At 44.3% G+C, this 13,512-nt stretch overlaps 1 protein-coding gene across 2 annotated transcripts in view; it reads right to left on the reverse strand.

Annotated features, from left to right (window-relative positions):
- Positions 1-13,512, reverse strand: part of GRAMD1B (GRAM domain containing 1B) — a 295,443-nt gene that overhangs the window by 213,976 nt on the left and 67,955 nt on the right. The window contains exon 4 of one of the 2 annotated variants that reach the window (XM_042851911.2): positions 9,170-9,641. The gene's annotated coding sequence lies outside the window, so the exon portion shown is untranslated. Of the gene's footprint in view, positions 1-9,169; positions 9,682-13,512 lie in introns of those variants that run through there. The other variant, XM_008164547.4, reaches the window with a different exon arrangement.

A 13,512-nucleotide genomic window follows, 5' to 3' on the forward strand; every position in this document is an offset into this window, starting at 1 on the left:
AAGGTCTATCTCTTAGAGTCTGTCTCAGCTGACCTACGGCTCATTAGCTGAACTTTGTGCTTTTTTACTCTTAATCATAGCAACACTCCAAGGCTGTTCACTGATGAATTTTTAATTCTAAAGCAGGTTGTCTCTAAATGTTTGACGCTACTTTTCATCTCTTGTCTCCCCACCATAGAGCTAATAAAGGAAATTTAACAGACAGTTCCAGAGGCAAATCTTTCCATGCCATCATCAAATGAAAGTCTGGATTCCAGGCTTGCAGGGACACCAGTTCCTTTCATAACATGAGCCCTGCTGCAGCCTTTCAGATAAAAATTGCTTTTAAAAAAATGCCACTGATTCCTGAAAGGGGAACTGGAATGGAAAAAACATGTGGTTAAACTGCAGTCACCTGGTTCTGCAAAATAGGCATGGTTTCTGCAAATGACCTAGTTCGAAATGGAAATGTAGAGGCAGTTGAGGGGGAGGAATGGAGGGCTCCACATTTATCTCAGATTTAATCAGCATTGCAGCCTGAACTTGCACACAGGACTTTTGGTTTCACTTCCCCATCCAGCTGTGTTCACTGTCACCCATAGTAAATATTCCTCCAATGGGCTCCAGCTACTTCAGGTTCTGAGCCACCTGGACAGTTCAATTGTAGAGGACAGGCTTAAGGTATTAAAGAAGAAGTGTCCCTTTCCCATACATGTTCTGTCCCACATTTTATACAATTAGCTTGGAAACCAGGCCTGTCAGATCAGGTTGATAATTCTTTTGGGAACGTGCTCCTGCATTGCTTAAGGGGAGAATAGGGCAGTAAGGTTCTCACAGCTAGCGGGTCTCTGGCCTTTCTACTGTGTCATATGTCACAATAACAAGTGTCACATCAAAAGGAAAAAAGACAGCTTGTTCTTTTGTATTAGCTTCTCCCTCAGGGTGTATCAGGGGTGGAAGACGGTTGGAGTCGTATCAGATATGCATCTCACAATGGCATTTCCATTCGCCCGTCCCTCTAATGCAGCACATGTAGGAAACAAGTGGCACTAAGTGACCCATCCCTCTCCAAGGGAAGAAAAAAAGAACAATGGGGGAGGATTGCCCAGGAGCCAGGTGCATGTGTTATATTGAAGTATATCCATCTGAGATGCACAGACAGAACAGGAACAGTAAGAATTGCCAGACTGCATCAGACCAATTGTCCGTCTTGTCCAGAACGGTCTTCATCATGGCTAGCACCAGCTACTTCAAAGAATGGTGCAAGAAGCCCTGAATTACGCAGTTATGGAATAACCTGTGCACAGGCAAAATTACCTCCTGACCTCCATGAGTAGAGGTTGGCTTATGCCCTGGAGCATGAGTCTTTATATCCCCTCACCTTTCCAAAACTCTTGCTATTTTTTAATCTTTATTATTAGAGCTCTGTGTATTTTTATTGTCTGTTTAAATGCCTAATTCCTTGTCAGGAATCCTGCTAAACTCCAAGGGATATGAGAGAGAAGGGGTTAGGAAGACTGGGATACGCAAGGGCCTGTACAATACATCCAGGAAACAGAAGTGAAACGCTACTGGTCGACAACAGAGAACACGCCAGTGATCAGCAGGAATCAGATATGCCACAGTGCTGTTCAACAGTACAGTGGAACAGTGTAATAATAATACCCGTGCTGTGAGTGCATAATGGGGAGACACCAACATGAGTACATACTGGTGATCATCTACAGCATAGCAGTGCAATAATGGTGAAACTCTGCACAAGGATTATGTGATGGTCAGCTGCAGTGTGGAAGCATAACATTATTAGTTATTGCACAGCTGTGGAAATGTGATGCACTGTAATGTGGGCCAATATTTAGAGACTACAGAACTGGGGTGAAAGGGTGACAACGCCACAGCAGAAACAATGACAGTGACATACTGTGTGCAAGTTGCACAGCAATACACCACTGTAACATTGTTACGCTGTAACATTCGGTGTGCATGACATGATTTTCTGCACTGCATTCTTTGTCATATAGCACCTTCAATCCAAAGCATGGTGAAGTGATAACTGAAGGACACAGCAGCCAGACCAAAACAAAAAACTGTGGATCAAGACCAAACATTTGAGTCAGCCACTGGTGATCTTAAGTGGGAAGAATCTATCAGGCTTCCACAAGAAAGAGAAGAGACATCATATTGCTAGAAGTATCAACACTAAAGGAAGGGTGAAATGCCCAAGAGAGGAAAGGGGGAGATTATAGTGCTAGTCTGATGCAATAACCATTCCAGTCTACCCGTTACCGAAGGTATTTCTATGGTCCCCATTACCACGGTGTTTGAGCAACTCACAATCTTTTATGTGAGTTGCTCAAACTGGAGCTCGGCTGTTCTCAGTGGTGGCAGACGACAGAACAAGGAGCAATGGTCTCAAGTTGCAGTGGGGGAGGTCCAGGTTGGATATCAGGAAAAACTATTTCACTAGGAGGGTGGTGAAACACTGGAATGCGTTACCTAGGGAGGTGGTGGAGTCTCCTTCCTTGGAGGTTTTTAAGGCCCGGCTTGACAAAGCCCTGGCTGGGATGATTTAGCTGGGAATTGGTCCTGCTTTGAGCAGGGGGTTGGACTAGATGACCTCTTGAGGTCCCTTCCAACTCTGATATTCTATGATTCTATGATTCTATGTATTTATCATCACAATGCCCCTGTGAGACAGGGCAGTGCTTTAATCCCCACTTGACAGATGGGAAACTGAGGGTCAGAGAGACTAAGTGATTTGCCCAGTGTCACACAGGAAATTTATGGCAGAGCAGTGACTTGAATCCAAGTCTCCCAAGTCCTAAACTAGTGCCCTAACCACCAGATCCCATCCTTCCACATTAAATACCTTTAAATACTTATTTAAAATGTAGAGCCTAATGATCATGTTCTGACATGTAAAACTATAGGGCCTGATTCTGCTTCCAGTGAAGAGAATGCCCAGGCTCCGGTTCACGTCAGCGGATGTAAGCTCAAGAATATACTTAGTTTCACGTTAATTCAAGATACTGAGTGTGATGAGGTTCAGCAGATGTGCATAATAAACAAGTTACTGGTCATGCGCCTAAAGTCAATTTCCTACTTGATTCTTTGCCAATTTGGTGTGCCTAGTGTCTGATGTTGTTTACATACCAGGAGAAAAGTAGCTGGTCTCAGAGACTACAGGACTGACAACGTTCATTTAAAAAAAAAAAAAAAAAAAGCCAATTTGAGTTATGGCCATGCAAGAGAAGGTGTGAAGAACTGGTGAAGAACTGCCTTCCCTTATTTGCATTCAATGAGCTTTTAAAGTGACTGTAAAAATAAACAAACAGTGCTCTCAGGAAGAGCCCTTTACCAGGATCCAAGGGGAAGAAAATGTTTAATAACAAACTGGTGTACAGCTTAATCCTATGACAGCAGGTGTTTGGACCAGAAGAGCTGACAAGACCTTAAACAAGGCCATGTGACAGGCACTGCTGTATGTCTTGACTATGGGAAAGCGCAATACACACAGCGAGCATATGAGTGCACGCATAGATGACATGAACAAGCATGATGTAACAGTGCATGGGGGGAGGGAAAGGTGTACTCAGTCTGCGACACACACGGAAGAGCAATATGCACAAGACTGTGCATGTGGAAGGATGCACAGAAGGGTGATGCATGACCACATGCATTCAAGTGCGACTCCTGCAGGGTGTCAGTGCATGTAAGCGGGGGTGATGGAATCCAATACTACTTTCCATTTATACATCTTTTCATCTAAAGAACTCAAACACACCGTGTGCGTGTGTAGCTATAACAATGCCCTTCAGGCAGTGCAAGACTGAGCACAGAATTATCTGTCTTTTTAGACTGCCTTTCTCCATGGCAGTTTTATCCTACCGCTCACACTAGACTCTTTTAAACTAAAACCCAAAGATTCCAGCACACTGTGCACCACAAATTGGTTCCCATGATCAAGGTAATCCGGATTCAGTTAAAGAACAGAGACAATACATAAGCTTGGCTAAGAGCCCCCATCCACAACAGCAGTGGGACAGAATATACCGTCATAATTAATGTTAAGGGCACATTTATAAATGGTTCATAAAGAGTTTATTAAAACATCTATTAGTCATTTATTAATGGTTAACTATTATAGATGTTGGAGTCCAATAGCTCGATAGGTTCCTTATAGTCATGGCTTAAAGCCCTCTATATCTTCCACTGACATGCTTATAACCAACTGTAACATGTCTCTAACATGCTTATAACAGCTACTGGTCCATAGTCAATTATTAACCCTTTATATTTTATAAATATAATCTTGGCATAAAGTCTGACCAAATATACACTAGAAAACATTCCCTACAAATTAATCAGGTTTTGCATCCTTCCAAGTGCACTCAAGACTATGCATTTCCTGCTGGGGATGGTGGCATTTATTATAGATATCAGCCTCTGATGGAGTTTCTTCAAGGCTCTTGCTAGTTGTATACTAGAGATGGAGACAAACGAAATGTAACAAATAATTTGATAAGTTCTGCCTCTTTTTCTGTTTGATTAATGCATGATCTGCCTTATGGCAGCTTGCACAGACTACTTTCTACACAAAAGAAGTAGATAAGTTCATGGAGGATAGGTCCATCAATGGCTATTAGCCAAGATGGACAGGGATGGTGTCCCTAGCCGAGGGGTGGGCAAACGTTTTGGCCTGAGGGCCACATCTGGGTAGGGAAATTGTATGGCGCGCCATGAATGCTCACAAAATGGGGGTTGGGGAGGTTCTCCGGCTGGGGGTGTGGGCTCTGGAGTGTGGCTGGGGAGGAGGGGTTTGGGGTGCAGGAGGGTGCTCCTGGCTGGGACCGAGGGGTTCGGAGGGTGGGAGGGGGATCAGGGCTGGGGCAGGGGGTTGGGGCGAGGGGGTGTGTGAGGGCTCCAGCTGGGGAGGTGGTCAGGGGTGCAGGCTCCAGGCAGCGCTTACCTCAAGCAGCTGCCAGAAGCAGTGGCATGTCCCCTCTGGCTCCTACACGGAGGCGCAGTCAGACGGCTCTTCACACTGCCCCATCCTCAGCAGTCACCCCTGCAACTCTCATTAGCCGCAGCATGCAGAGCCCCCCGGCTGCCCCTACGCATAGGAGCTGGAGAGGGGACATGCCACTGCTTCTCAGAGCTACGTGGAGCCATGGCACGCACGGCGCGTGGCAAGCCCCCGACCTCGCTCCCAACAGGAGCTTGAGGGCCGGATTAAAACGTCTGACAGGCTGGACGCAGCTCGCGGGCCGTAGTTTGCGCACCCTGCCCTAGCCTCTGTTTGCCAGAAGCTGGGAATGGGTGACAGGGGATGGATCACTTGATGATCACCTGTTCTGTTCATTCCCTCTGGAGCACCTGGCATTGGCCACTGTCGGAAGACAGGATACTGGGCTAGATGGACCTGTGGTCTGACCCAGTATGGCCGTTCTTATGTTCTTAAATAATTTTTAGCTCTGTAGCTCATTAATAAGCAGCTCACTGTGGACATTTGAGTAGGGTTACCATACGTCCGGATTTTCCCGGACATGTCCGGCTTTTTGGGCCTCAAATCCCCGTCCAGGGGGAAATCCCAAAAAGCCAAACATGTCCGGGAAAATAGGGACATGCGGGGCCCGGGGTGCTGGGCCGGGGGCCGGGGCCGGCGGTGCTGGGCCGGGGGCCGGCGGTGCTGGGCCAGGGGCGGCACCCCAGGGCCTGAGCTGAGCCAGGCTGGAGACGCCGGGGCAGGGGCCGGAGGGAGACGCTCGGTTGGGGGGGCCAGACTGGGCCGCGCCCCCACCTCCTCCACCCCAGCTTACCTGCTGCCTGCTTCAGGCTTCCCGCGAATCAAATGTTCGCGGGAAGCAGGGGAGGGGGCGGAGTTGGGGCGGGGACTTTGGGGAAGGGGTGGAGTTGGGGCGGGGCGCGGGCGGGGCCGGGGCCCCGTGGAGTGTCCTCTTTTTGGACACTCAAAATATGGTAACCCTACATTTGAGCTTTGTGATTGGTCATCCAAGTCACAGTATGTTTCTGTTCCTTGACTGGACGTACAAAATCAGCTTTCCTTTTCCTTTGTGAGGCCTTATGGACAGTAATTCTTCTTAAATGTATTTTTCTAAGGATTATCCCCAGCATTTGCTTAAATTTCTCCATTTCCACAAATGCTCCCAAAAGGTAGACCGCTCACAGGAACAGACAGTCTAAATTAATTTGTTTACAATTTGAACCAATATTCCTAGAAAATGCTTTTTGCAATATTTGCCTAGGTTCTCTCACTGCTGCTGTATGTACTTCCCCCCGTCTCCTCTTAGCTCACTGACCCACAGTAACTCCCTTCTCCCTGAGAACTGTGCTAACATCCTCTCTCCGTCCAGCAGCCAGGACACCATCTAGCCACCATGAGTGTTGATAGCAGAACATGTTGCTCCTGGCATTGATGCTATGAGCTAAGGCAGGGATTCTCAAAGTTTTCCATAGCAAGGACCACCTCTTAATAGCGAGATTGTCCTGTGGACACCACCCCTCCCAGTCACGATTATGCAGAATATCTCCTCTCCCTTCATGATCACAGCATGAACCAGAGGCAGCTACTGCGAATGCTTACATGGAAATGTATTGGGAAAAGCATTTTCAGCTGCCTTTTAGTGAAAGTCAGCAGCTGGGCACAAGGAAAAGATCCAAACCTATGTGACCAGCCCGCTTCCCATTGAACACAGATGACACAGCCAGGGAGCTGCAGCACTAAGGGATGCTTTGATCAGACAAGTAGTAGGATCTGAGGCATGATGATTTCACGCAGGACTGGAATGAATCTGAACAGGGTGTCTCCCTGACACCCGCATGTTCTTTTAGGGATCATCCATTATGTGGTGCTCTGCATTAAAGATTGAGAAGGGCTTTGCGATCAACTGATGAAAACGACTTCCTCAGAGCTAGGTATTATTATTAATTGTACTTCCTTCTAGCGCTTATAAGCCAATTAAGATCCCTTGATCCTACCTGACCTTTCAGCTCCTGGGAGTGGACTGAAATTACCAACTAATTCTAATGGTGGAGAAATTTGTATATTTATAGAGGAAATCAATATTGAAGAGAAAGGAGCATGTTCTTTCTATGGCTGGGCCAAAAATGAAACCACTCAACCACCGCATTCCTTGTCCTGAATTTTGCAGTGCAGGAAAGGAATAAATAGATAAGAATAAATAGACCCCAGTCCTAAATCACTCCTGGGTTTGGCAAGACCAAATCCACAAGCCCCTGTTTTATCCATCTGTATCTGTAAGAAATATGACCAAAAAAAGAATGAGGAACCATATATCTAAACTCTTGAAAACTTTGTTTTGCTTCCGTTAAAATGAGACACATATCTGAACAGCCATTCTGTTTATATATAGTATATAAAATATTAAAGAGTGGAGCAAATAATTTCACAAGAATCATTTACCTGCTGAATTTAGCCTCTTTCTGTTTGGGAAATGTTAATAATCACAGGAGGTTAACATTACAGTCATGATTTCCTCTTATTAACTCCATGATTTTTATTTGTATTTATTTTGGGAAGTGTTTTGGTTTTTGTTTTGTTTGTTTTTTAATTTATGGATTATTTGAAAATTGTTTGGTGAAAATATTTAGTACTTGATAGATCAAATATAAGATGAGTAGGTTAGACATGATTAGTCACAAAAGTCACATGGATCTTCTCCCTGCTCTGACTGGGTGACTGCAATTCTTATAATCAGGAGCAAGGTTTGAAGCATCCATGGAATCTCTGAGGGAGTGGAGACTATTCAGGGAGAAGAGAAAAAAACAGAACATTTCATAAAAATATTAGTCAATTTTTTCAGCTTTTTTCTTTCAGAATTTGAAATTTCATTAAAAATTTTCATCAAAACTTCAAAATTTGACATTTTTCTTGCTAGCCTTATAAACTGGTTAAAAACAGGAAACATTTTGTGGAAGGTTAATCTATATTTCTTCCTGTTGTCAAAACACTGAAATTCAGAAAATTTCAACCAGCAGGCTTAGGGATTTCAGAATACATTAACCTATTTTTTTCTGGGCCATATAGGCCTTTACTAAAGGCATCATTCCTAGTAAAATTAGACTGCTGTAAATTTTATCTTCTGGATGCAGTGTTTAAGTTTAGTCTCCTTTTGTTCCATTCATACAGAATAATGAATATCTGCTCACATCCTTGCTTATTTAACTGCCTCTGTGTCAGGGTACTGGCATGAGGTTTGAGAACCCTGTTCACCTGCTGTGTTAAATGGTATACCTTGTCATAAAATACAAGAAGATGATTGTTATTTACTAGTTTAATTTCTTGATCTCATCACAGGCAAAAATGCAAAGCAATGGCATATGTATGCACAGAACTAGCTATGAAAGGGGTGGTCAGACTGTTTTATGTCTTGTTCCTTGCTTCTGAGCTCAGGCTCCAGTGAGAGAGATTGGTTAACTGATCGCCCTGCTGCATCAAGTGGTGTCCCATACCATACTAAGCATAGCACTTCCAAGGCAAATACTTGAATCTCTAAGCTGAATATTTGTGTTCTGTGAGCAAAACTGCACAAAACGAGAAACACAAAAAAAGGGACAAGCACCAGGGAGGAAAGCTTGATTTTTAAATTCTCCAAAGAGATGGAGAAAGTGTTTTGCAGTGTTCAAGAGCTCTGCAAAATAGGCTGTCTTAGGAGATACGCTGGTATGAAAATGTAGCACATTCCATGTACACTCACATACATGTTCCATCATTGTGTTGTGTAGCATGTTAACAGGGGGCCTATCACAAGGACACCTAACACTGTACATCAGAGCAGATGAGAAGAACCACCAAGCCCCTCCAAAAATACAAGCAGACCTTTCCCATCACAACCTTTTCTACAGTCCATGTTAATAGTTTTACTAGTCACTTGCTGTAACTTTGATGATCCATATGCACAGTGTATAAGCCAATAGACCTCCACCAGGACACAGTGTTAACAGATTACCACCAAAAACGAGCTATACTTTTCTCATGTTAAGAGACCAACCTGGCGAGTTATCTGCCTGGTGTCATGACAATGGAGCAAATCCAATCCCTGGTGTCAAACCCACTGACTGCAGCAGAGTTACACCAGGACTGTATTTGGCCCATCCTGTTTTCAGGAGGCTGACTGGAAGAATTTGAAAGTAATGCTGAGTGTTTTACCTGGTTCTGCTCTGAAAGGCATTCATTCATTCAGACAGTCGGGGGAAGTCCTGTCAAAGCTGCAGATGTGAACTCCTCACGGCAGCATCCCCGAGTCAAATCCCGCTCCGCGAAGAGGAGAGGACCCCCATCCAGAGGAAGAGATGAGGTTTGGAGTGGCGAGGAGGGGGATGCTTCGCTGCAGCCAGACACTGGATCCTGAGATTTAAGCGCAACCTGCCAGCTGGTGAATGGAAATGAGCTGCTCCACACTCCTGCTCTCACATACTGTAACACAGACCACCGCTCACTGCCAAGAACATACTCTGCCCGCACAAGAGCTGTTCATTTTGTTAACCCTCAGCTGGCTGTCGGGCAGGAGCTCCTCTCTCTTAAGGAGGTCTTCATTCCCCTGCGCTTCCCAGTGCATCCTCTCAGCGCAGCTCGCTGGAAATCTCCTCTTCCAGATGATGTGGGGGTTTTGTAATGTAACCTAAGAAAATAAAGAGAGATTTTAAAGGAATCAGGCAAAGACTTGTGGTGTTTTTTTTAAAACAGCTCTGCTGTGCAAACTTATAGCAAAAGCTGATGCCATCTGAATGAGAGGCTATTATTTGAACAGTGCTGTTTAACAAAGCTGAATCATTTATATCTAGCACTCTGGGGTGCGGGTGGGAAGGAGGAGGTGGTTGAAGCCAGTTATGGAGTCGTTCAGGTGTTTACAACATTTGCTTCATTTAACAGATTGGTTCGGGAAGGGTCGGGTTTTTCTTATTTGCTGCCAGAATGTACTAATTTGGGGGATTAAGTGTTTATTGCTTGCAAGTAATGAAAGGCTGGTGATAGATGATGGGTACATGAGAAGAGTGCTTAGATGGTACGGAGATGGGTGAAATAAAGGAGATAGGCAGGTACAGAGATAGAGCAGGTTAATGGGAGTTCTATTTTTTTTCAGCATAAAGCCATCTCCTCACCTACAAATTGTGCTCACTTAGTGTCAGCAAAAACAAGCTCATATTCCTGCTATCCTGTCCTCCGTCACCAATCACTCCATCTGTTTGTTTACCCTCCTCTTGCACTTTGCCTTAATTTATAGATTGTGGGCTGTGATTTGCAAAAGCTTCCTGGGGGATTGGGACACCAGATTCGCATTAATTTTAAATTGGCTGCATAATACTCCAGCCAATTTTGAAATTCTCAGCAGTCTGGATCTGTCCTTTATCATAGGTCTGTACAGCACCTGGCTGAAGAGGGCTCCAGTCCGGTTGGGGTCATTAAGTGCCACTGCAACACTAATTATTGGTTTGGTGGGTGTTTGCCAAAGATCATGGGGTTTTTTAGAGGCTTGATGCTGCTATTTGTTCCAGATAGATTTAGAACGACAGATGTTCATTGATAACCCTTCCTCTTACTCTGCCCTCAACCCAAACCCCACAACATCCCCTTCGCGTCAGAACTGCTGAGCTCAATGCTGAGAGAGGAACGAGGTTCACATCCTCAGCCACAGCTTCCAGAAATCTCACTGGTGCCCACTTCCTAAGAAGAAAAGGCTGACATCTGGCATCAGTGTGGTTCTAATAAACCCAGCATCAAAAGAGCCATATCTACAACTGCACACTTTCTCTGCTCTGACGCTGAGAAACAGGAACAGATTGTTTCCCATCCCTGTCTCTCACAGGTGAAGATCTTTGCACATTTCCCATTTGAAGACTATTATTTTTAACCAACTTCTCAACCACATTTTTCAGCACAACCCTGTCACACTCAGGTATTGAAATATTAAATATTTTCCCACCACAGAGGGAATCAGTATCCTAGACTGATATTTTAACTAAATTTTGCTATGAGGTTTGCCCTCTATAAAAGTCAAAATATTTAACTTACTAAGAATAAGACTGGGTCTGAGCATGAAGGCCTAAGAAGGAGGACAGTCCAGTGATCAGGGCACTAACCTAAAGCTTGGGAAACCCAGGGTTCAAGTCTCTGCTCTACCACAGATTCCTTGTGTGACTCTGGGCAAGTCACTTAGGAAACTGAGGCACAGGCAGGCTATATATTAAATGAGGATAATAGTGCTTCCCTGTTTCTACTTCACAAGGGTGTTGTGAAGATTGTAAGATGCTCAGATTCTCCAGTAATGGAAGCCAGAGAAGTACCTAGGATGGATAGCTAGCTAGATAGGGCCTACTTGCAGGAAAATATATCCCTACTTGTGCCAGTAGATCTCTTTCCATTATGTTAGAGCTGGCCTTCCCATAAGCTGATCTTCAAACAACACTGTGAAAGACATCATAGGACAAGCAATGTACCCTGACAATTCCCATACAATTTTTAAATGGAGCTCTGACAGTTCTTAAGCAACTAGGAACAGCAGATAAAATAGTCTGTCTCTAATTAGTGTTTCTAGCATCTCCGCCATTACTGAAGTAAAGCTACACATGTTTTCTCTAACTTCCAGAATCATTTTTAGATTGTGCATTAAACATCTGGGATTCCTTATTTTTTCTCCAATTTTTCATCATCACAAAGTGTCATGTATGGCAGGAAATGGACTTTTTACTTCTCCTATATCCTACATCTGGGGTGTAATGTACATGACATTGTCCCTATTAGCAAATGGCTGATTTAATATTCTCTGTGGATTAGAGCTATAAATAAATTGATGTTATATATATATATATACATATACATATATATATATAACATCAATCAGAATTCATACATTGTACATAGATTCCCCAAACCGTCACACCCTTCCTATCAGATCTACTCATGAGAGTATTAGATGAAAGCTAATGTCATCTCGTCCTTCACAGGATTAGAGCAGGGAGGTGTGGAGCCAGGACTCCTAGGTTCTCTTCCCAAGTCTGCCACTGAGTCACTGTGAAATCCAGCCTTAGACAAGTGTCAACCTCTTTCTGTGACGTGTGCAGGCTACTACTTACTTAACTCAAAGAAGTTTTGCAAAGTTTCCTTCATTAATAAATATTTGTAACGCTCGTTGAGCTCATTGTCTGAAAGACAGCCATGAAGAGGACAAAGCATCAATAGCATTATCCATTCTGTGTTGACTAGCAGTAGTTCTTTGCCTGCACATGACAACAGTGAGATCACTATGCCATTATTGCTTTCCTTCAGCCCCCTTTCCTTTGTCGAAAGGATGACCAACACTTTGCTGCCACACACTGCTAGTCACTGGATTTTCCCATATCAGTTTCCCCCTACCTGAATGAGCTAGCTATAAGGGGAGTAAACATCTTCAGAGACTCCAAAGTTCCCCAGAAATCAGTACCTGATTATTCTGCGTCTGCCGGGAAGGCACTAGCTTGCAACACGGGATAAAAATAAAACCTAGCCAAGACTGAATTCACTATTTCTCCCCCAATTAGTGCACTCACCAGCAGCTCCTGTCTGCCCACAGGGCTGCTGGCATGGGAAGAGGCAAACTTTAAACATTAGACTCTTCTTTCCTCTGTATTTATAGGGACATAGTTTACATAAAGCCATGCCTTGGTATTTTGGCCGTAAGGTCTGATGATTTAATGTCACCTCTGAAATAAAAAGCTCCACACATTACCCCAGGAACATTTACTTTCAGAACCAAAGTGAGTGCACCACAAATTGACTATGGTCAGAGAAACGTTACTTCAGATGTGGCTGACATCAGGTAAAATATAAATAAATCTATTGCACTTCTTTAGCAGTCCTCCTACCTCCTCTGTCCTCTGTGTCCTTGAAACAAGCCTCCCCACATACAGCCATTCCCAATGGGGAGTCTCAGGGTAAGTCCAATGAAAAAGTTCTGTATCCTGCTAGAAAAGGGAACCCGGTGTATTTCACCTCTGAAAGGACAGGAGGGTCACCTGTTCCTCATCTATGGTCCCCCTGGTCAATCAGAGTGTGTCATTACTGGGTGCAGAAGGGACTTAGCACTGTCTGGTGGCTGCAGCACCAGCCCGGAAGGGTGAGAAGTGGGCAGAGGATAAAACGCGGATGAGAGACCTTCAGAGATCAACAGTGAAAAAATTATGGAAATGGGGGTCTGTTCCTTCAAGAGGATCCCCCAATACCACAAAATGTTCTTCCCCTCCCATCTCCCTGCACATTCACATAATCTTTCAGTGCAGAGTACTGCCCATATCACTGCACACAGATAACACGTGATGGGTGCATTATAAATACCTAGATACACTATACAGGTCATGATTCCATTTGAGTCATGCCAATGACTGGAGTTATACATACAGCTAAAGCTGTCAGGAGGTGGGTATGTTAAGTACACTTCCGTAGACGATGTTAATATGTTACCCATATCTTAGACAGTTGAAACCAGGGAGTGAATCCGCGGAGAAACAAAAACTGCC

This window comes from Chrysemys picta, chromosome 16 (assembly GCF_011386835.1).
Source record: "Chrysemys picta bellii isolate R12L10 chromosome 16, ASM1138683v2, whole genome shotgun sequence".
In the NCBI taxonomy this organism is placed as follows: domain Eukaryota; kingdom Metazoa; phylum Chordata; order Testudines; family Emydidae; genus Chrysemys; species Chrysemys picta.